The sequence below is a fragment of the Phalacrocorax aristotelis genome, chromosome 3, assembly GCF_949628215.1.
Source record: "Phalacrocorax aristotelis chromosome 3, bGulAri2.1, whole genome shotgun sequence".
NCBI classification, from domain to species: Eukaryota; Metazoa; Chordata; class Aves; order Suliformes; family Phalacrocoracidae; genus Phalacrocorax; species Phalacrocorax aristotelis.
In genome coordinates, this window is record NC_134278.1 from 110,668,442 (window position 1) to 110,692,754 (window position 24,313).

Here is a 24,313-nt window from a genome sequence, read left to right on the forward strand (position 1 = left end):
GGTGTGTTGGGTTGACAGTTGGACTTGATGATCTTAGAGGTCTTTTCCAACCTTAATGATTCTATGATTCTAATCTGTGTGCATAAAACTCTTTTGTCCAGAACATCAGCCCACCACATCAGACTTACCACTTTGCCTCTGCTACAGTACCCTGTTGGGGAGATTGCTCTGGTTAGAGGCAGCGATGATGTGACACAGGGTCACATCCCATTAAGCAGTACCCACTGTATTCTGCCCTGTTGCAAAAATAATATGCAAAAATAATATGTTGCAAAAACAAATATTGGATTTCTGCACTATCAGAATAATACTATACACTTCAACTTGTTATAGCTCAGAAGCAAACCCTTGGCTGGTTCTGTGCACAGTTGGTAGATATCAAGCAGTGAGGCCATTTAATCACTGACAGTGAACCAAATTCTCCCAATTTTTCAAATGCAACCTATTTATACAACCTGTGTTTTAATTCCTGTTTACATAATAGCAGCAGCACTTAGGCACATTAACAGAAAGAACTCAAAGCACAAGGACAAGTTTCCTACAAAGTTTTCTATTTCCTTTATGGAGTCACAGGTGCACAGTGATACCAAGAGTGAAACTTGTTCCAGAGCCTGTTTCCATGATAAATATTTGGGCGTCCAGGTTTTATAGTCTTGACTGGATCCTAGACACTCCCAGGTACACCTTTTTGGTAGTTGTTCATCAAAACAGTTGAAGACAACATTTTGATAACCCATGGAAGATATCAGCTAAATGAACTTAAATTCCTTGACAAAGATTTTAGCTTCTGCACAAAGAATTCTTTAACCCTGCAGTAATGAATGAACCTCCTGTGCTGGATGGCTTTAACTAGTATACAAATTAGCTTACTCTTCTTACCAATGTCCTTCACACTACTAAAGCTGAACCAACCATTCCTTAGTATTTAAGCTGTCTGTGATTCTTCCATTAATTTGGTCCAAGACCTAGCGCAAGCATGCAGTTACTGTGAATGTACCAATACTCAAGCTTTTATAAGTTAGATTATGAAATAATTATTATCAATAAGCCTACAACAAAGACTGCAGGAAGCAGACAATTCTGGATGTCCATAATACATACTATAGGGTAGCCTTGCAAGTGTAACACAGAAGTCAAGACTGGTTTGTCTTCCATTAGAAGGCTCTTTGGCCATATGCTGAGGCCTGGTATTACAGCGGGTTAATTAGAAAGAAAAGAAGAACAAATTCTGCCCAGGATAAAAACATGGCATAACTACACAAACACGATAATCTCTGTCTCACAGACAACTCTCATGGAAAACTGTGCTTCATTAGTTGATGCATCTCGACCCAAGGGATCTTCACTTCATCAACCCCTCTGTATTCCCCATGCAAGTGAAGATGACTACGTAGAAGACTATGATCACTGTCAGGCAAAGAAAAGCAAAGCCCACTCTATCAGCGAGAAAACTTTACAATTCTATAGTCAGGAATTTTCCTTCCGTATTGGGAGCCTTGCAGAAGATACTGTCTTTGGGGAGTTAGTGATCTTGGGCAAGACATATTACACCTAGTAACCCTTATGCTGGCAGGAATGACTGCAGTGACAATGTATGTGGTAATGCCAGAGGACATGCTGGACCGACCTGAACACATACATTGCCTGGGTGTCATTCCTGGATATATGTGCAGCTGGATATGCTCTAGTGGACAGAGAGAAAGATAACACTCCTACCTGTCAAGACAGGCAATAAGGTTTTTTGTTTGTAATGCTGAATAAAAGGCACCATGGTATGGGAGAGAGGCAGAGCCTCTCCACACAAACAGGGGAATTGTGCACAGTGTGCCATGGCTGTCTACACAGGGTCTGTCTGATTCAGCACAGAAGCAGGGCTCCAGGCATCCAAAGGGATGTAAGATTTATATTTATTCGCTATCTATATTTCTCTTCCTATTTCTATCTTATTATTAAAGCAATTTCATTATGGTATTTATTTGTAGCCATGGCTTTCTTATTGAGATCCAGAAAGAACTGTGCATTCCCTCCAGTGCAGAACACCCTCCAAGATGATAGGTATGGCCAAGGAAACTGCTGATGCAGCTGCCACTGTGTTGTCAGAAACCACCAGAGAGCTACCAGAACTGGAATAAGTTTGTTCTCATAACCCAATCTTTTGGTTAAAACACTATAGAACTCAATAATCCTCCCTCTCAGAGCAGGTATGACCTAGACATATAAGAACAACAACTTGTAAGCCAGGAAATTCAGCCTTCCTACCAATCATATTATAATTTCTGAACAACACTTCTCATAAGCTTTTTAAAAAATAATTATCAATATGCCAACAGATTATGTATTGTGGGTGCATGTTTATCTATAACTACAGGCTTCAAAAAAGTGCAAACAAGTTTTATTCCCAACTCTCCCACCGGCAGCCACAGTAAATAAGACCAAAACTCCATCCCAGTGCCCGCTCATACCCATAAATGTAGCTAGTAGAGATGCTTAACAGGAGAGTTTAAGAAAAGGACAAGCACACAGTGAAGTTTTGCCCTGTGTTTTACCAAATTCTGGTGGAGTTTGGTGATTTCCTGGTCTAATGTTGTACATTTTTGCTGCAATACAACCCAGTTTCTTAAAGAGCCTTCGCTGAGACACACCTTGGAAAATGCTTTTTCTGAAATCTGAGTCCAAATTGCTTAACCTCTTTACCTCAGCCACCTAGATGTAGAGATAAGATAAAAATGTCTCTCTCTGTGAAGCATCTTTGAGATATTCCAGGCTAAGTCTCCATATAAATGTACAGTATTAGATTATTAGTATAATTTTTGATAGGGCTTCTGTCTTCCATTTTGTTCTGAAGTCAGTAAGCATAGTACTTCTCATGTTCCACTGTGTGGTTTGCTTTGTCGGCCGAAACCTGATATCTGCTTCCCTATTAATATCATCACACTGTCTGAATATATTTTAAGAGCTTATGATACTTGGCAATGAGTGGGTTTGATTTTGTTATTGTTGGGTCAGAATGCAGTGCATTTAATTTAAACGTTAGCACAAGATGGGTTTTATCTGATCAAGAAACCATGCAATAGTAGGAAGGGGTATATTTCCTTTAAAAAACAGGCACCCCTTGATATATTTTCAATGCCAAAGATTTTCATCTGTTTGAATGACAGCCACATACTCCCATTACACTAACTGGAAACCAATAACAAGAACAGGGAAGCCGGACAACGATGCAAAACCAGATTTTTTTTGGCAGCTGTATAAAATGCAGTTGAACTTGTGAATGAAAGATTGTGACAGGCCTTCAGCTCAACCCAAAAGTCCTTTCTCAGGGAAAAAAAAAATCTCCCTAAGATATATTTGGAGAACAGTGTCAAGAAAACAATAAAAAATTATCGATGCATTTTTACTGGAACGTGCAAGTAGGAATTTAAGGCTTTCCTCCTCAATGATACTGATTAATGGAGCAAGTCCATTGGGACCCAGTTGCTGTGCTCAGTAGCTTTCAGTGCCTTAGCCTAATGAAGAATTTCCAGCCTGGGTCACCATCACCCAAACATGAGCACGGCTTCCCCAATCCATCACGCGCCAGAAAGCCTGGGCCAGAGCAGATGGTGCTGACTGGGGCTATGGACTACTTTCCTCCTGCATAATCGCTGCTTACGTGCTTCTGGAACAGGGGCCCCACCTCTCTTTTTCATCTGATTAAATTTGACATTTCTGTTCAGTAAAAGAAAGAACATACGCAGGAACTTAATGAAAAGTTTGAACCCTCTAACAATTTTATTAGTAGTGACAGCACCATCTGGGGTTTCCAGAACATACACCCCAACATAGTCACATACTTCTGTGAAAAGTCACCGTCCTGAAATTAAAGTTTTTATGTTTAATGTTCACCTTTACAATTGCACCATGCCTGACATGGTTACCTGGGCATGGCTTGTTTATGTGAAATAAAAATTGTAATTATGCATTTGTTTCTTCCCTCCCCTTTGGGTAGTGGCATATGTTGACTCTTCTTAGCTTTAACAGCGATATTATATATACTGAGATTCTATCTGGACAAGAAATGAACAGAAATATTATACACAGCTAAATAAGAAAACACAGATTATGGCACGAGCCCCTGAAGGCCTACTTTGTCTGTGCAACAGTTTGTTTTACTTTTCATAAAATTTATTTTGGCTGTAGTCAGATTGATGGTGATTATATTTGAAATCCCTCCCACAAATCTGTCACATAAACACATCATTAATTTAAGATTTTTAAACTTATTTGGATAATGAACGTGTTTTCTTATTCATTAGCAGATACTGGTCATCGCTATAACAGCAGCAAACAATAAAACACTCCCTGTGTTAGCAGCTTTTAGTTGCTGGGATTTGCTACTGCTTTAACTGCATTCACAGTAGTTAGAAACCTACACAGCTCTGGGGGGAAAAAAACCCACCAAACCAAAAAAAACCACACCTCAAGTAATATCAGATATCTTATTAGCCTAGAAAGATCAATCTACGCAACCTGAGAGACGGCAAAATTTCCAGGTTCTCCTCTTGCCAAACAAAAACAAAAACTGCCAACAACAAAACCCCCACCCTTAATCAGATTTTTGAAGTTTGATACAAAGTAAATCCTGAGCTTCATCAGCATTTCTGTTGATAATACCAGTAGATTTGATATCTTCCAGAAAAAAAAAAAAAAAGGCAGAAAGAAAAAAACAATCTGGAACTGCTGCAGCAAAGGGGGCAGGAAGTGCCCACTGCAGGGTCTGTGGTCCGCACAGCTTTTATTTCATGGAGGCACACAGACAGCCTATTCCCTGGTGACAGCTCTCTGCGCTTTCCAATCCTGCACAGGATTTCCTTCTGTCTGAAAGTGTAAGAGTCGCTCCAGTAAACACTCTGCATATGTGTTCCAGCTGCTGCACTCATCCTGCCAATGCAGCCCAGTGACAAGAAAAGTATTATTTCCTACTAAAACCTTCTAATCACTAGACCATGCCATTTTCATCTGGCTGTTTCAGGCATCAATAGCTTGCTTTGCCTTCGGTAACTTTATCGTTATTACGAAATTAGCTTTCGTATCCCAGCACGTTAATCATCATCTCAGGGTTCTACGAGATGAACTTGTGGGCGGGCTGTGCTGTGCTAAGAGCCCAGTTTCCAGGAAAGCTTGCATTGATTATATAGGCTCCAGAACATATATTTTTGAAAATATTGATACATATGCATATTTATGTAAATACACACACATACACTATATTCATATATTCATATTATATATAATACAAACACATGCTTAAAAGAAATGTCCGTGTGTACCATTTGCCGCAGTCCCTATTTACTTTGGCAGGGTCTTGCTTTTACAGGAAGAGGATTTTTTTCATTGCGAAGCCTTGCACAGCTTTGCCATTCCTTTCCAGAACAACTGCATGGAACGCAATGGAGAGAAACCTTCTCAACCTGCAATAAAGAAAATAAGACTTAAGAACAAGCTTAAGGCATATCCTATTACTAGCATAACAATGAGTTTTTTCAAAACTGGACTATCCTGTCCCTAGGGAACTTTAGCAGATTTCTTTTTAACCCTTTCTTTGGAGGGCATTTTGTTAATATTTTTTTAAAAGTCTAAGAATAAATTTTGTTTAGTACTAAGAATTTTTAACTTCGAAGGGAACCAGTGACAACAGCCCTGCTACACTGCATTTCCAAAAATTTTCTTGAAAGGCAAAACAAAACACAAGATCCAATTCTCATCAATTTTTGTTTTCAGGTTTACATTTTTTATCCCTCTTCTTTAAGGAAACAAAATCCCCACAACCCCCACGCACGCACAACAGGAGGATTTTCATTGTCCGGCCCATGTGTACTCAAACGGACTGACAGGACAACCTTAGTTGTCCAAATGGAAACTGGAGCATGGTAATTACGCAGTCAAAGCAGGCTTCAAATAAAGGGCAAAGCTTTTTGTACCCAGCACAAAATATGCAAACGTCACCTAACTTCGCACAAGGGCCAATTCAACGAAATACCCTTTTCTATACAGCATAGAGTAATTATATTTTGAGTCATAGCAAGTATTTTCGTCTCTTATATTTAAATTTTGATCATTATTTTAATGTATTATTACACATATAGGGGGTCATGGAAAAGCTAACATTTTCAGACCTGTAAATACGACAAACATTTTACCAATATTTATGTTGGCACTGGATTTCTCCACTTAGTGGCACATTAGCACAAAACTTCGCATTTAAAAAATTCACACAATTATGTTTTTTTTTAAATTATGTCTTTCCATAAACTATTTCATATAAAAATAACCGTATTTTATGCCCTTCCTTTAAAACCAATCAAAATATTTTGCTAGGTCAATGAAGTAGCTCGGCAATTTGGCATCTATCTCCGTATCGCTTGACGACTATAGTTCAATTCCCAGCTCTGCTAGCTGAAACAGATGTGGAAACCACACCACCAGTCTTCACATGCTGTATGAAGGAACCCTCTTCTTTGGAAGAACTGCCGCCCTTGAGAGCAGAGTGCCAGGCAAAATGAGCTAGGATTGTGGATCACCAAGTAATGGGTTTTACAGTAGGACTGTCCTACATGGACAGGCAATCTGTCATTCTCTGCCATCTGCATTTTTATCCAGCTGTACTGCACAGATAAGCCAATCCACTTTAAAGTCCATATGATCTCTGCCTAATGTATATAAAACAAAAATTTAAGGAGGAAAAAAGCAAAAATACCAAAGAAGTCCTTGCAATATTTTGCTTCTTATTAAAAACCATTCCTTTGGGGTGTCTTTAATGATGAAAACGTCTCACAAGTAGAGACTTTTGAGTGTCAGTGATGTTACAACCACGTTAATATTCATGCCTAGTGCATTCATCAGTTTGTCTGTTCCTCTTAATATTGTTCCTAAATTCCTTTTTGATAAGTCTCTCCAGACAGTGCATATCAAAGGGATTATTGCACTTAATGGGTGATTAAAGCCACTCACCCTTCAGCCTCATGCCTGCGATGCCACCTTAGGCATACAATAACAACCCTGAAATGACTAGCTGTCATGTCTCATTGCTTAATTATATTGTCACAAAGGAGTCCTCCTCAGAAACCTTTTTAGTAATTCCAAAAGAAATAGACTCCAGCAGTAGTCTGTATTATTTTTTTTTTTCTTAAAAACTTAAAGCAAACACCAGCAGTCTTAAACAAGCAAATCCATAGAGCCACAAGTCCAAAAAGTCCCAGACCGCAGGCTGATTTGAAATATCTCCCAAAAGATGGAAATCCTGTCCTGGCGGGAGTCCACCATTGCAAAGAGCAGCTCGGTGGTTATTCCAGCCTGTAATACCTGTTGTTTAGCAGTAAGTTTCAAGGGCATTAATTTCAGTTTCAGTGAAACACCCAAGCATGAGAGCCAGAGACTTTGCCAATACCTTGAGTCACTGGTTGCCAGCCTGCCCAGGGGTGGACAGCGGGGGCCTCTTGGGGACAGCCCAGAACCTCAGTGGCCAAAGTTTTAAGTCATTTAGTGGCCATCTTGTTTCACCTAGCTTGGTTCAAGGGCTCCACAACTTTTGTAACACTGCATCAGCAGCCCCAGGCATTCCTTGGAAAAATGGATGACCCACACTTTTGCCTTCATGTGAAACACATGTGAAAGGAGAGACTTAGCAATAATTAATCTCTTTCATCCCCAAATCTGGTTATGCACAAATCAGCAATAACTCTTTTTCATTCTGTTCCTCCATTGGAACAGATGACATTGAAGCTATTTCTAGTGGCACTATTCACAGATGTTACTGCGGGGAGATACAGTGCAGGCACTAAAAATTTTATTTATCTGCCTTAACACAGGTTTCCAATACTGCTCACAGACCTCCTTCTTTACCAGCCAAGGGGCACGATGAAAGGCAGGACAGATGAGGCAGTCCCCTCCCATGAATGGATCCAGGCTTGAGAATTATTTCCTCCTTTCTGCGCTTTTTTATACACTTACGTACATGCACACACAGAGTCGTAGCTCACTTTAAAGAAATACGACCAATACCGCTTCCAGTTAAAAAAAATGCTACAGGCAACAGAATAAGGGAGGAAATTGCTCTGTAATGTATTAATCATGAAATTATAAGAGTCTGACAGCTGCTCATGATAAAACATTGAAGAGTTTAACAGAGCTGTGATTTGATAGCTTCTTATTATGACAAGCTAGTCCTGTCTGTTCGTGTTTCAGTGATTAACTCCCATCACTCTCTGTCTAGCTTTGTGCGGTAATAGCAGTTTTAGCCACAGAAACTGTCTTTGCCCTTCTGCCGCTTAGTCTGAGCGGCTATGACGTGTCTGAGTTTGCCATGACAGTGTCAGCAAGAGATGTAAATCTGGGAATACAGTTTAAGTTAGATATGCCTTAGGAACACTGCAAAAGAACACACGCCTGCAGTTTTACTCCTCTAACCACTTTTTACTTGCACATTGGTAGCAATGAAACTAATGTGAGCCCTTGACCAAGTATTCACCTGTATTGCAAGCTGGAGACCCCAAGTACTCCATACTGTCATGGCAGAATGTAGGTTGCTTTTACATGGTCCTACATGCATCTCCCTGTGTGATGTCAAATCAACTATGTTTACAGAAACTATTAAGCTGCTAATGCAAAGTACAGAACAGATACATAAGCAAGCAATAGTGTGCTAAAAAAAAAACCATCAGAGTTTCACGTATTTTCTTGCAGCCCAGCATTTTGAAGACTATAGCTGACTTCCAGAATGACTGAAATTTTCATCTGTTAAAAAATGATCCTGTTCTTTGTAATTTCCATATGTGGAGTCAATCCAGTCCATTACAATTTAATTCACTGACTCCAACAGTAAAGAAAACAGCCATTAGCTAGCAATCTATAAAGATTTCCTTTCTTCACATGGTTCAGAGCCTTTAATCTTTTAGCAAGCAGAAGTGGCTGCTGAAGTGCACTTGGTCAGGGCTCAGTTTAAAATGTGAATTAATGGAGTTGTAATACTGCAGTAAATGAAGATATTTAGCATTACCCCTAAACATTACAGCTAGTCTATATTAGATTAGATCCTTTGAAAACACAGCTACAGAGATTTATGCGAGCTGGATGTCTAGTTAGGTGTCCTTATTAGAAAAAGAATCAAAAGACAATTTAGTTGCTTGACAACTACTGTAATTAGAAAACCTGAGTTTAAAACCTCCTGTAATAGCACAGAGCAGCAACAGTTAGTGGAGTTATTTAAAAAGAAAAAAGTGCATGACCTCAAGAGGGAATATAGTTCTTCTTTTAGAAAAATGACTTTTAAATAATGTCCTAAAAGGGTAGCAGGCCATTAGTCATTTTCAATAATGACAACAGGTAATTTATTGTCATGCACATGCCACACAGTTAACAAAGGGGCCAGCTCTAGGTGTGTTAGCAGCAGGAATTCTCAAAATAGACGTGCAAGGAACAGTCACACCAGTCTAACAATTAGGTCAGATTTTCTACACTTTGCTTTGCATTCTTCACTAGAACTGTAAAACTTCTCTGTTATATACACCTACAAAACTGTATGATAGACATACTACCACATTATTCCCTGATAGGAATACAGACACACACAGAGGAAAATATCCAAAAAACCAGGTTACACTCCTAAAAGCTACTAATAATTTTGAGCATTCAATTGGCTCTGCATTAACATAGCCAGATTATTGGACCCCGAAAAAAAAGGTTATTAAAGCTGTCTCAGACAATTCCTGCAAAAGTGAATGCTTCAGAAAAAGTATCTGTTAGTTCATGTGCAACTATGTTGTAGGTCCATAGACAGGTACGTAAGTGGTCAGATCCATGTAGTGAGCAACCCCCAGCAGGTTCCAGCACCACTACAGATTCTGCATCTGAGCCTTTGTACAACCAAAGCGTCTGCAGGTTTCCAGGCCACTGTGAAAGAAGCATCCCTTAACTACATTATTACAGAGAAAACCTATGGCTTGGTCATATCTGGTTTTAAAGAACAACTATTAAATACAGTTCTGTTTCCACCAATACTGAATCACTTTTAAAGTCAGACCAGTACATAAAGTACCTGAAAAACTGTCCTTTTGAAGAAGTATGCCTTTTCATTATTAACAGGAATACCATCAGTGGAACAAATCTGGATGGTTCTTGGTGGAAGCCGGTTGCCAGGGTTCCCCCAAGCTTTCCCTCACCCTAAGAATGCCACCTGGGATGTGTAAGAAGCTGAGACTTGCTGCCTTCATAACTTCACTGGCTTAGTGACATGTTATGAATAGGAGAAATATTAGGAATGATTTTAAGCATTCCTTCTCTGACGCTCCAAATCCCTTGTTTACTTTATTGCCTGAGAGCTGTCAGATTGCCCCTTGAGTTGACAAGTCTCCAAGTTGAGTGAAGCTGTCAAACAATGATTTGCAGTAGGCAGCCATCGCTGAAGGTTTCAGTACACAGGAATTCGAAGAGAAAGAGTGATAACCTTTTCAAACTCTCCTAGCTTTCTGTTGTTTGACATGAACAGAGTTTGAAGCAATGCCATTTAACACAAAGACATCAAACTTAAAGTAATTACTCAGCTGCATGGGAAGAGGTAGGAAAATACTTTGCCTTTTTTAAACAAGATTCCAAGAGGTACTGATCTTGAACCTCAGAAAGCTTTATCAAAAATTATCAGCCTGGAAAAATACAGCCGTAAGCGAGCTTCTATTGCAAAAACAGTATGGCTATAGAAATCAGTCCAAATTATTACATTCAAAACCAGATCTGAACTAACCCAAAAGCTTGAATTTGTTTGGGTCTAGAATTTTGATGAACTTTAAGCTCTCTCTCTTCCAGTGCGTAAACCTAGAGAACAGCTATACGGTTTTGACAATTTTTATTTACCCAGAGAGAAAGTTTACAACTTGATTTGGAGGTTTTCCATAATTTGTCATCCAGGAAGAGTCCTTTGGGTTCCTCTCTGGAGATTGCATGGACTATTTCAGTACTGAACTCTGTTCATTACACAGCAGTTTTAAGAGGAGCCTGAAGTTCGACTAGTATTTCAGAAAAGTGCATACACTTTTCAACAATAAATCCATCGTTAAACTTCTTGGCCTCGTGGCCTGCATCTCTTAACACCTGGCACCATTTGTACGTGTTCTGAAAGGCTACAGAAGGACACTGTTGGCTGATGGGGCTGCACTAGCAACTCCAGATTTAAGGAAGAATAGAAATAATTTTTAATAAGGTGATCAACTCTATACATGGTGTTGAATGAATATGAAAAGGAACAGGAAAATCCTTAGCAGTGAATTACATAACTTTAGTTTAGAGCCTAAGAAAGCAAAATATTCTTTCTTAAATATATTCAGGTTTAGATAAGATTGTGCATGTATAAATTCATGTATGTATGGTATGAGTAGGTAGGACTTGCTAATACTTTGGAAAGATTAAATTGTCTTCTAGATTTTTGTAGATTGCTGTATGTTTGCTTGCTAACTTAATATTTAATAAAATATACATATGATTTATGGTCTCTATAGAAATTTCACAAAACCAACTTTGTAGGTAATTCCTCTTTTATTAAATTAATTAAGTCATCAGATGAACTTTTTCCTGACTTCCTCCCTCAGGCCATAAGGAAGAGAGCAGAATTCCCTGTTTCATTATTCTCTTTAAAATCAGTCCAACAGAAGGAAATTAAGTTTTCAAAGTGATCACACGGAGGCTACAGAGTGGGGATTCCTGGGGTCTGTTCGTTCTCCGGCACCGATATCCTTCGTGGCCTTTGGCAAGGCACTGAGCCAGTTTCCAGTTCAGTTTCCCTGTAGGGTAAAATGGGATTTATATAACATTAGACACAAAAGCTATCTGTGCCTTATTCTTTTATTTCCTACAGTACTTATATGAGTCCACTTACTTTAAAAGAGAAGGGTTTTGGCATTACTTGGTACTACACAAAAGCCAATGCTAAACCCTAACCCTTTACAGGAGGGTATCGGTCCTCTGGTTAAACCTGGTACAAACAGCATGTACTGTGTGAGAGCTGAGCACCGACCTTAGCTGGAGTAAAAGATGCAAGAAAAGGTGACAAATACTAGATATCTGTCAGGTCAGCTAGCAAGTGACTGCAAACTGCTGCAGGATTACACTGACACAAGAATGCAGAGCACACACTGCTCTCCTGACACCATAAAAAGTAAAAAAGTTAGCAAACGGCAGCCAAACAAAGCAAAGCACCTGCAGCATGAATATCTGGGCTTTGGCATGAGCATTAGATCATGTTGCTTATAGGACAATAATTAGGAAGGGAGTTTCTAGGCTCATAATTAAAGAGTTAAGGGCTTACCAAGCCCTGAGTTGCAGATGTATTCCGTGCCATAAAAGGTGTCAAGAAAAGTTCAGGATAGTTGTGATGAAATCCTGCCAAAACTCATGCCCGAACACATTTAATAACAAAATATGTGTACGTGACAAACATGTCTGACAGTTCAGTTTTCTAGACACTACATGGTATTTTGAAGAAACATTAGATGCTGATAGATCTGCTTTTTACATTTAATGGTGCAGACTAAAGGGAAAACAGTGATAAACATTGTGTAACCAAAGTAATGCATTAATATAGTGTCTTCCTCATAAACCTGGGCAGCAAATCCTTCCCCCCCCCCTTTTTTTTTTTCAAAATAACTGACAAACAGCTATTTTGATACTGTTGCAAGGAGTCCTGTTAGCTTGGTAAAAAGTAATAATATTCATTTCAGTCCTGGATACTTTCCTGTCCCCTCCTCCAGCTTCATATTTGCTACTTGTTGAAACAAGTGATGTACTTTCAGTCCACCACGTATAGCTGGGTTTGCTAAAAATAACACTTTTTTCATGGGCTTCATCCCAAATGGTTAGTGGTAATGAGAAGCAGAGGAGACCCACTCCTGCCAAGGCTTTGTACCCACTCAGGAAATCTCTGAGATGTGAATATCTGGGGGTGAGCACTGGGATCATGCAGTTTTGTGGTGGCTGGAGGGAAGACTGGGGTCTAGCAAAGTGGGGTGGGCAGACACGATGCTGGCAGATAGAATACCACTCTCCACTTTGCACCCTTGCAAGGGTGTCTTGCGATAACAGCTTCTTCTTCTTGCTGTAGGATTTAATGTTGGAAGTCCTAATTCTGTGAGGCTGTAGGCACATGCTGAATTTCTTCCTGTCTGCAGTCCCAGCGAAGTCAGCAGGACTGATCGAGGTACGACATGCTCATCCTCACGGGATCAGGGCCCAGTATAAATGAGCCTGTGCCATTTAGTCTTGGTGCTGATGGTGCTCCTAGATGCAAGCCCAGAGCTTAATACTATAGGGTACATAGCATATACAGCATGCAACTTTGCATTCCCAACTGCAGTAACTGATCTGAAGTCAGTAAAACTATACATGTGATTTAGGAATGGTGAATGCAGCCTTGGGAAAAGGTTAACATCGAGAGCATTCTGAGGAGGGTAACAGGATGGAGTTGTAAGCGTATTTTCTCAAGAAAAGCAATTTAAAATGACATGATGTTAGAATAAGTCAGTCCAGAAAGAATAACAGAACATTCACCTGCAAGTAATCTCAAGAGACTGGTCAACGTTTGGAAAAAAAAAATCTGTCTCACAAATTGCCTAGTGTTTAACTTGAAGTCCATTTGTTAATTTTGTAAACATCGCTGCTCCTATTTTGCACTGACATGCTATTGACAGCGGGACTCTAAACCCGCCGGGAAGGAAGTATCAGGTTTCAGGCAGCTTCAGGACGCTTCTCAAGTCTATCTTCACCTGAAGGGCTTTGGCAAAAGTTACTGACAGAAGGAAACGTGGTGTGATACAGGCTCCATGTGAATGAAAGCTGCCTAACGTTTTCAGGTAAGCGTTTGGGAATGTTGTGCAGTCGGTGCCCACAGCTGGCTCAGGTGAGGTGCTCCCTTTTACCAGCTTCCACCTCCAGTGATTTCATTTGCACTGCGCCAGCCAAACTGCAGCCCCCACTGACAGCAGATTTCTGCTTCCCAGTCAGTGTTTGCCCTGGCATGGATTCAGGCAGGTGTGCTGGGAGACCTCCGTGCAGGTCCAGGGCTGGCATCTTCGGGCCGGCCACCCTGTGGGTTACCCTGTCCCACTGCCAAGCACCCCCATCGGTTTCTCAGTATTGTTTCACCCACTGCCTCTCTCATGTGCCATAGTTAATTGCTGGCTAAGCCAGAAGTGTCCTTAAAAGCGCAGAGGCTCCTCCAGCTCGGAGGCAGCACTGTAGGTTACAACACCACATATTCCTTGTTTTAAGCTAAATGGTTTCAAACAGAAGGCCCAGTGCCATGACTTTTAAACAGCTTTCCGGCTGGAGGATTAGATGTGGATTGCTCAGGATCTGAGAAAAGAAATTCCATATATATGATACTGGAAACTGTAGGCCTATATCACATTAATAATGCAGACAGGAAGGCACCTTAGGCAACTGGTACTGAATATATACTACATAAAGAAGAAACTGGCTTCCAGCCTAGGGACTAAGAATCCTCATCGGGTCATTTCAGATTACACATAGAAACAATTGCATGTTGTTAGATTAAATACAGGCTCTTGCTAGCTTTGGGCTACTAGGTCCATATGCTAACTTTGAAGTTTAAAATAAGTATTTTGCTTTGAAAGAGCATACACAGTAATTTGACATGTGATCTGAAACCCATCAGCCCTTCAGTGTTTAGCAGGTCCTGGTAAGCATTGCAAAACATAAGGTAGCTCCTGGAGGTGTCCTATCACTGTGAATGGCGTTGTCCTTAACTGAGGTGCCCCAGGCAGTGTGTAGCTTACTGTGAGTGGAAAGGGTCACCCAGGGAGCACGGGCAGACATGGGACATGGCCAGAGCCATACTGCAGCCAGAGGGGCTCCTGCAGTCCCAGCTGATGGTCTCCAACCATTCCCAATCAAGTCAAGGCATCACCACACCAGCTGCTTGAGGCAAACATTGTGTCACAGGCACCCTCTGCATTTGTCACTTCTACACACAGTGAGTAGGACATGCTGTTTGAGGAGTATCACTGCAGGCTTCTCTGTGGGTTCATCTCAAGAAGGGGAGACTGGTCACTGTTAAGCAGTGCATGTGAACACGTCTATGCTGTGAAAACCTTTCTAGCCATCCTGTGATTTGCAGGCAATTTCTGAGTGTAATGCAAAGGACCACATTTTCATTTCAACTTCCATTTTTGGGACACACACCTTTTTTCCTTCTTTCTTTCTTTTTTTTTTTTTTTAAGCCTTCCTTCTTGCTTTATTTATACCACAGGTATATGTGGTATGAAAGACTAATCTTAAACATTTACAGCCTGAGCTTGGTTTGCGGTATTTATTTCAACTTATTATATATTATAGTATGCTTTTGATTATATATGACAATCAATTTGCTGGAATTTATAGCTCTGTGACTAATACACTTTCATGATGTACTTGCCCTTGATTTGTGGATTTTATGGAGAGTTTATTGAGGTTGGATTTCCCGCTTCTTTTTCCACTTGCATTTACTTTTCAAATTTCTATACGTGTAAATGCATGACAGAGAAAGAAATAGAGAATATGAAAGCTTAATGGTCATAAAAATTGCTAGATCAGTTGTCTCACAGATTAAAATCCCCAGAGCAGTAACACAGCAGCCTTTCCTGGGCTGCTGCCATTCAGTGGTCATCTGGAGGAGATCCCCTTTACCTTTGACCTTGGACACCCAGGCACTCAAAATATTTTGAGCATGTGCAGCACCCAAGATGGAAATCTCACCCCAGCATCAGCAGGGGAGAAGAGGCCAAGAGTGAGGGAGGCCCCAGCCTGGCACAGACAAGGGGAACACCGCTGGATTTGCCCCTTTCTGGCAGAGCACCATCAGCAGTGGCATCGCTCCTCCTTTCTGCATGCTTTCTCACTACTGCTCAGCTCCCCATCTGTTTGCAAACGTCCCCTCTGTCTTTGGGATATACACTGAGATCAATGAGGGGCATTCAGGAACAAAAGAATGAACCTGGACTTGCAGTGCAGGCCCACATTTTTAAGCTCTTCCTAAATTAAACACTTCCTAATTTAAACCCCGTGGTTACAGGGTTTAGGTAGCCCTCAAGCAGTGTTTGTCTGATTTTTCATACCACAGAAAAAATGTTTAATATTCTCAGTAAACAGGATTTGAAACGGTGCAGAAAGGTAAGAAGGCAGGGGAAGAGGGGAGTTCAGGTTGACATCTTAACTGAGACAACGAACATGCAAAGCGTAGTAAAGGCCACAGGCAGAGGCAGATTCCTGCAAGGAGGAGGTGAGAAACCTACTGTGAATGAGGCATACACAAAAAAGCAGGCACCTCAACCAGTACCCCCACAGGTGGCGATTACAGCAATCAATGACTGAAAAGCGTGTAACAGCCGTGGCATCAGAGTCTGCCTGGAGTACCCCCCTTTGCAGACACCTTTGCAGAGGCTGTCTGGTACGAGACTAAGCTGGACACATCAAAGAAACATCAAGGCAGGTACTGCTGTGAGCTGTAAGGAGAGGGTGACATAAGATGACACCTGATACAAGAGGGGGTGAGACCTACTGGAGCCTGAGGCTGAGCCCTGATGCACTGCTGAGGGGTCAAGGAGACAGGGAAAAGCCAGAACAGACCCAGACACGAGGCACCTCCTACTCACCAGAGCAAGAGCTATTGTATCAGGCTAGGTATGGAGAACAGACCTTCACTTTTGTCTTTATGCAGACCTTCTTTCTGAGATTGTCACTTCATGTGGCCTCAGACAACTGGGGAGCTGTACCCAAACTGTGGAAAAACAGAAAAAAATGGATGATAAGGAGGAACGCTCAGAAAAGGGAAAAGGTAGGCACCTGGGAGGCCAAGTTTCATCAAAATTTAATGGGACTGAAGCTTCTTTGTGACCAAAATGCTTACAAAAACTCTACAGCAAATACTTTATGGCCATAGATACCTCCCAAAATACAAAGCAACCTAAAATTTAGCAGAGAAAACCAGCCTTGCTCTAGAACTCTCTCAGGTTTAAAAATGCCTTAACAGAAAAAAGATACAACCTTTTTTAGAACTGTCCATTGATTTTTAAATTGATTTCTACTCAAACCTATTCCGTTTCTGCAGTACTTTGCAATGGCACCATCTCTGTTGAATATGACTGAGCTTTTCCCATAACCTTGCCACTGCCCACGCTCCTCACCCAGACTTTCCCCCTTTTGGGGCATTTCTGTTTTGGGGTGCTGGTCTGTCCGTTAAAACAAAAGGAGCCATCTGAGAAACTCAGATTTGTTATTAGTCTAATTCAAAATGCATCACCTACTACCTTTTGAGAGAAAATTCCCGATGGGGAATTTCCAGGGGTGCCCACTTATTGCTAAGTGCCTTTCGGGTGTGCAACACAATGGGGAAGGGGGAAAGTATGCAGTCATTGCCCAATCTCACAGACCTTGCTTTTCCTTTTTTGATATCCTCACTGAAAAGATTATACAAAATTACTAGACTCCACCAAGGCTGTAAAATACTTTACTTCACTCAGAAGAGGGATTAAGTGTATTTTACCTTACGACACTACAGATCTCATGACACCACAAACTGGGTGAATATTTTGGGACATCTGCACTTCTGAGCTCCTGCCTCAAGCTATTCCTCATTATTTACTGCTAACTAATGAGCAGTCAGGTGGCTGATTCTTTTAACAGAGGGCACCGTTTAGACTGCTGTATACCCTCGAGCGCCATTTACCATCTCACACTTTGGTCTGGGCTTTTCATTTAAGCAAATATCTCCCTTCCTTGAAACACTGCTGGATATAACAGATAGAGAGGCAGCCATGTACCAAAATAGACGTTTTTCTAAACATTTCCAGCTGCCTTTAGGGCCCATATAGTATATGAGGTGAGATACTGTGAGGTTTCACCACACAGTAAAGAGCAGCCAAAGGGCATTTTCTAAACTTTTTTTTCCTACTGTCTTCCATTTGATGAAAGACTTGTGGTTAAACCTTTATCTTCTATAAACATTTAAAAGTAGGTTACCTTTTATTCTCACATCTCACTTTTGTTTCATTAAAAGACAGGCTTTACTGCAGTAATTCAAGTGATTGATACTTTGGATCACCTTCAGAAAATAGATGTTAATGATCTGTATCTACGCCTGTATTCCAGCACAGATGTGCACACAGATGTATTTGCATGCAAGATGCCCACAAAGCAGTGTTTCTTTCCGATGGTATTTTTTCCTTGCTTTTACACAAGGCAGCTCCAATGCACATGATATGGAAACCTCTAGGAGCAGTATTTTCATGACATTTCTCTCACTCTTCTCTCCTCTCCCACACCCCAGCAGGTACCTCCATGCCAACCAGCTTTACTGATTTTTAAACACTGGGCCATTGCTGATTCTGTGGCACACATGTGGATGTGCATAATAATCAAGAGGGTCCTCAAATGAAAGAGGACCTCTGCCTCCTTTGAGTGACTTGGCTACCAGAGTTGGTATTCCTAAATTCTCTCCCACAATTCCTGCCACAGCCCCATTGCTGAGGAAAAAGAGGGACAACCTAGAGCCTGCAGGTAGGCAGGCATTTTCTGACATTTTGAATGGTTTATTGCAAGTAACTGTGCTTAGCACAAGTCCACACTCCACACTTGTATTTATTATTAATAACACTCTCCCCCTTCTCCCAGTGAAGACACTGTGCAGCAGTTGCTGTCACTGTACTTTGAATATGCAGGTTGAGCAGGAAGGTGTTACTAACATTTAAGTAATGCCTAAAATGTTTCAAATCAGCACTGAATAAAGCTGCACATCTACATGAACATTAATTCTTCAATGAAATGATAGATAATAATTCGATAGGTAAGCTGCTAGTAAAATTGAAGCTCACACAAGAAAGCTGGAATCAGTCTAAAAGCTCAGAAAGCTACAACAGATTTTAAACCTCCCTTGTCCTTAAGTTTCTTTTTTTTTCTTAGCAACAAGACCCAAAAAGTCTAGAGATGCCAGAAAACTATGAACTTATTTTAAATGAGCTGTGGAAATCTCCCGCTGTTCTGTGTGTCTCTGTCTGAAGCTATGACCTTCCTGTCCTAGTGTCATGTGTCTGATCATATAAAGAAATAGTTCATAGTACACTTGCATTTTACGTGTTAATTTAGAGATTAAAACTATGTTACATTCCATCTCACTTTTTATTTACATCTAGTCCAAACATGCCATGTTGACAGTCTTTTCTTTCTTCCTTTTTTTTTTTCTTAATCTGAGAGTTTCTGCACATTCACAAAAACAGTGAGAAGTTGACCTGGAGAAAAGAGTTATTGGTGCAGACAAGAGAGATTACATCATCTATCTATTAAAGAAAGAGACCTACCAAAAGCATAAAGCATACAGAAATGTAGGTATAACAAAACTGTTTGAAACATGCTTTAAATAAGAACAAGCCTACTAGGAGCATATCGAAGAAAAAGCCAGAAAAAAAGCCCTAAATGCCAAAATCTTCTTGAAACAAAAGATCAGTGAACTGAATAGGTGCTTCTGTTTAATAAACTCAAATAGTTTCCTTTAAATGAAAAACTTTTACATAAAAGTCATTTCCTAAAACAGGTACCTAAGTCTGACACAGCCTTAGCTTAAAAGGAAATTCTGTTTGAATATGTGTCCTTAAAACTGTGAAAACCAGATCAGAACAGATCAGCTCTTTCTTCTCAGTAAACCTCATCTCTCATATATTCCCTGCAGTGAATAATAATGCCAGAATAACAACTCAAATAATGGGTGAATCATCAGAGATTACAAGGGAAGAAAAAAGAAAAAAAATGACAAAGTTAAACCCCAAGACACAGCAGACAGGTGCTTCTGCGAAAGAGGCCTGAGATTTCAACTATCAGTCCTGAAAGCTGCAGCGTGCCTTGTGCTAGGAACACAGGTTGTGATTAATTGATGGCACTTCAGTCTCCTGAGCTTAATTTTGAAGGTCTTTAAAAAGGCTCTTGAGGGAAATACAGATTTCTCTACTGAAAGAAAGGGAAGCTGGGGATTCTCTTCTTCACTACTGTTTGACTTCATCAGTTCACATTCGGTAGTTACTGGATGTTTCAATTCATCAGCAGGCTCAGCGAGGAGGGGCTATAGCCCATTCAGTTAAAAGAAATGTGGGCTGTGGGATCTATAGAATCAGTGAGGACCGGCCTTGTCTTGGGCCTTGAAATCTTACTGTAGTTTATACAATGACTTGGCAGAAATAATATACTCCAGAAGAACAACTGTCAGGACCTTTTTCGTAATGAAGGAGAAATCTTACTAGTTCAGGAGGAAAAACACCCATGAAGAATAATGCGGATTTTGCTAAGATGTTTGAAATGACATTAAATAAGCCTAGCTATTTTGGTTTCTTTATTCAGGCAGTTTCTTTTTATCTGAGATAAGAGAATTTGCAAATAATAAAACAAAAGAAAAAAAAAAAGCGAAAAAGCTACCTAGTGATCCGTATCATTCAGCAACAACTGAAACAAAGGCCCTGCTAGTCAAATTTATGAGCCTTCAGAGATCTTGGCTGAAGTTGGTGGAGAAATACCTCCATTAACACACCCACACACATCTAATCCCAAACTCCTTCCCTCTCACACTTAAGGAATGAGCTCAAAAGTATCTGTGTTTTACTGTGAGCACAAAGTTTCTCTTTTTTCTTTTTGTGTGACTCTCAGTGCTGATAACTGATATGGCCCTCAGAGAGTGCAGCTGAATAGAAAGATATAAGTAATAGCAGCTTTCAGACTGGCCTTTTCATCCAAAACTCAATAAGAGGGAAGTGAGCTCGTGAGCTGTTCCCAATCTGCCCGGAGAAGCTTTTTCACCACAGCCCAACTCCCAGAAGAACAGCTCACAGCAGCTTTCATTGCGACAAGGCCTGGACAGCCATGACATGGTTTTAATATACATCTCTTATGCAGGTGCCAAGGTATGTGAACTCTTGTGAGCAGATTAGAGCAAAATGTAGAGAAAAATGGCTGCAAACAGTTAATGCACTCCGATGGTGGATTCCCTGCCTGAGCCAGCCAGGAGAGAGACAGTGCAGCACCCAGCACTCACTAAGGCTGTACCCCTCTCTTCATGCAATTCAAGCAGGAAATGTCTTTTTATGCATGCTTAGCTGTATACAGGTTTAAAACATTTCCTAACCTTTTTCTTTCCTCTTTGGCATTCAGATCTAAGGTTTCTGACCATCCATTTGTCAGGAAAATTAGCAAAGAGCTAGTCTCTTTTCAAAGAATAAGATGAGGTAAGTGAACTTCTGCACTGAACTGAGCTCATAACCTGCTGGGTAGTTTGTTTATAAAATGGAAGAAATACCGTTACTCACATTTGCTTTCTCTTGACGTCAAATATTTTCCTAAACATCTCCTACCGAGTGCAGGATATACGTCCTATTGAAATATATGGTCGCAAATGGAAACGATACAATTTCTGCTTATGTCTAGATTTGATCTTATACTGGAACTTATGCTGTTGTACCATTCTGAGCATGAAAGCCTCTGACCTAGAGGCTGTCAGATAAACAACAGTGCTGACTCCTTGCACACAAACATAGAAAATACAAAAATCTAAAAGAGTTGGCTTGTCTGGTCATTACTGTAAACCTTTAGCTTTGCATCAATGATTTCCAGTGAGCTAATTTCAACAGTGGACCCAGTGCTGTTGAATGTCCAATTTCTGGTGCCAAGTAATTAATCAAAACTGAAAAGCAGTTTCAGAAAAATTGGCTTCTACTTGGGGTCATGCTAGATCTTCTTTAATGGATAGTCTTTCTCTTTCCACTTCCTTGTTGTCATCAATCCCCTTTAGAAACATCTCTTCAAGGAAACATTTTACTAAAATGCTGCAGTCTTCATCTTTCATAGTTGCTGATCTTTGTTGGCTCCATAGTATTGCTAAGAATTAATTATTTCATTTTCCTTTTTAAGGAACAGAGTGATTCTAAAGTATTTGAGTATAGAGAAGGGAGGCTGTCACCCATGAGCTTGAAAAGCTGTTGGCAATGGCAAGGCCAAGTGAAGGCTCCAGGTTGCCAGTGGGAAAAGTTTTAACATTAGTTCTGTCACAAGATATTAAACTAATTCCTTGTTTCAGACCACCACTACCCTGCTGAAAGACCAAATCAGCTCAATTATTAGGCATGACAAAACTCAGCGTTGCACTGAACGCGTTGCAGTGAAGAAAAACCCTGCCATACCTTGCAGCCTTCCTGGAACAAAACTAACTTGCTGAGGGAAAATGCAGGTGTGGCTGCTGAGGTGGTGACCAAAGTCCCAGAGAAGCAACTGTATTCCCACCTTGGGGCCAGGTCTGATGAAGGTTTCCAAAACTATCCCACCTCTCCCTTTTAGGAATGACCCTGAGCTATGTGTTACACTCTTACACACTTCAGCTCACCTCCACTGCAAGCTGCAGCACTAAAACCACATATTAAAACTGTTTAGGAGGTATCGGTCCTTACCATTATTTCCTTGCCATCATAGGTAGATGGGGTGCCCCAAGACCTTTTTCCTGTAGCTTTGAACTTCGTAATGAATAGTGGTGGACAGTAACACTCACACTTGCTTTGGCCAGTAGAACCAACCTGTGTCTGTGCAAAACAAACCTCCTTTGTAAAGGCTCAGCTGGGCATCACCTTCTCCTGACAGAGCCTAAACAGCCACCTGACAAGGCAAACTCACGCTTGCAGGTGGTGGCTGCAAGGAAGTTTAGGTGACATTGCTCAGTAGGTGAGACCCTGACCTCAGCACAACATGAATGTCCAGTCACTCTCAGCCTGGCCTACAGCCTGCTGAAGTCAAGGGTACAAAGGTTGCAGGTTAAATGCAAACTGTTTTCTGATTTTCTAATCAAGACAGCTGAGAGTCAGGAAGAGTTTACTCAAATTGCTAGCAACAATTTCCCAATTAATTATTGATCATTGCACATAAAATTTTATACAGTAAAACATGGTTGTCTCACAAAGCAGTTCTTATGTTTTAAGACAGACTTAAACACTCAGGCTAGGAAAATTTCGTCTCATTTTGAGTCACATTTTCAAAGAGTTATACACCACCAGCTTGCTCCCTGGAAGAAATCACATACAGAAGTGGAGTCATTACTTACATTCTTCGCAACTGCCTGATTTCAACTTCTCTGTACCTGCAGAGACAAGCACACAAGTTTTCACGTTGCTGAATGAAACCACTTGACATAATCCTTTCTGGCAAAACTCCATCCACATACAAATAAAAAGCTAAGTCTCATTATAAAGGGGAAAAAATGCTGAATTTTAAGTGATTAGTAGCATAAACTGCATTAAAAAGCATGAGTTCAGATTACATTTGTAAGACATTGCATCTGCAGGGTAACAAGGGACACCAGTGCTAGCCAAGACTACAACCGTATTTTAAGGCCTAACGATACCTTTGAAAACTTTGAGGGCTTTTCTTGCCAGTCCTTCTTTTGGGGCCAGCAGCAGCAGCAGCGGCCAACAGGGCTCTGACATGTCCAAATATACTACCTCGAGGAAAACAACACTTTCAGCCCTGCCTACCTGCTCTGTTCTGTGACAGCTTATCTTCAGGAAGGGGCTGTTTAACCAGCATTTGTCAAGCTCTGACCTCCTGCAAAAGGGGCCCACAGCGCTAGTGCAATAAAAATAATACATTTGTACATCTAGACAAATGAGTTCCTCCTTTTCCTTCAGCGGTGTCATCTTGGCTTGTGAACTCCCTTCAGAGATGCTAACAACTGGCAGCTCTGCTCACGGAGATCACTGATCTAATTTATTTTTCCTTCTCCCTTTAGGGAATGCTATCACAATGCTCTAAGATCATAGCCTTGTACATCTCACTCCCCTCCCCTAATGAAATGGCTCTGAAATGTCACCACCTGATCTGTGGGGGAAGCTGCACCCTCGCAAGCCCTTCCATTCACTATTCCTGTTGACAGCTTGTAGCTTCTTCACTGAGCTAGCTGTCTCTCCTTACCCAAGGGGGTGCTTCTACAGGACCTTCACAGCTGGCTTTTAACAGTCTCGTAATCACAGCTCACAACGTGCTGGTTGACAAACTCCTGTTTTATTAATATTTTATCCTCAACACTAGATTTTCCATGATGCTGCTCAGTTTTAACTCAGAGACACTATTTCCATGCCGTCTCTTGACATGTCTAGGGCTTAGCAGCAAAAGACATGTTTGGAAACCTAAAGAACCCCACCTCTGAGGCCTCAGATTATGCTATTTCTTCTCATTTTTGAGGCATTTGAAATGCTTTCACAAGATGGAGAGGAACTTTACA

General features: G+C 40.8%; 1 long non-coding RNA gene across 1 annotated transcript; it reads right to left on the minus strand.

Moving 5' to 3' along the window:
- Nucleotides 1–11,567: 11,567 nt before the first annotated feature.
- On the minus strand, nucleotides 11,568–23,175 carry LOC142055820 (uncharacterized). The gene is made up of 3 exons (XR_012660072.1): nucleotides 23,138–23,175; nucleotides 16,671–16,795; nucleotides 11,568–11,807 (listed from the first exon to the last, which is right to left on the minus strand). It is a non-coding gene; the product is annotated as an uncharacterized LOC142055820 (long non-coding RNA).
- Nucleotides 23,176–24,313: the final 1,138 nt, after the last annotated feature.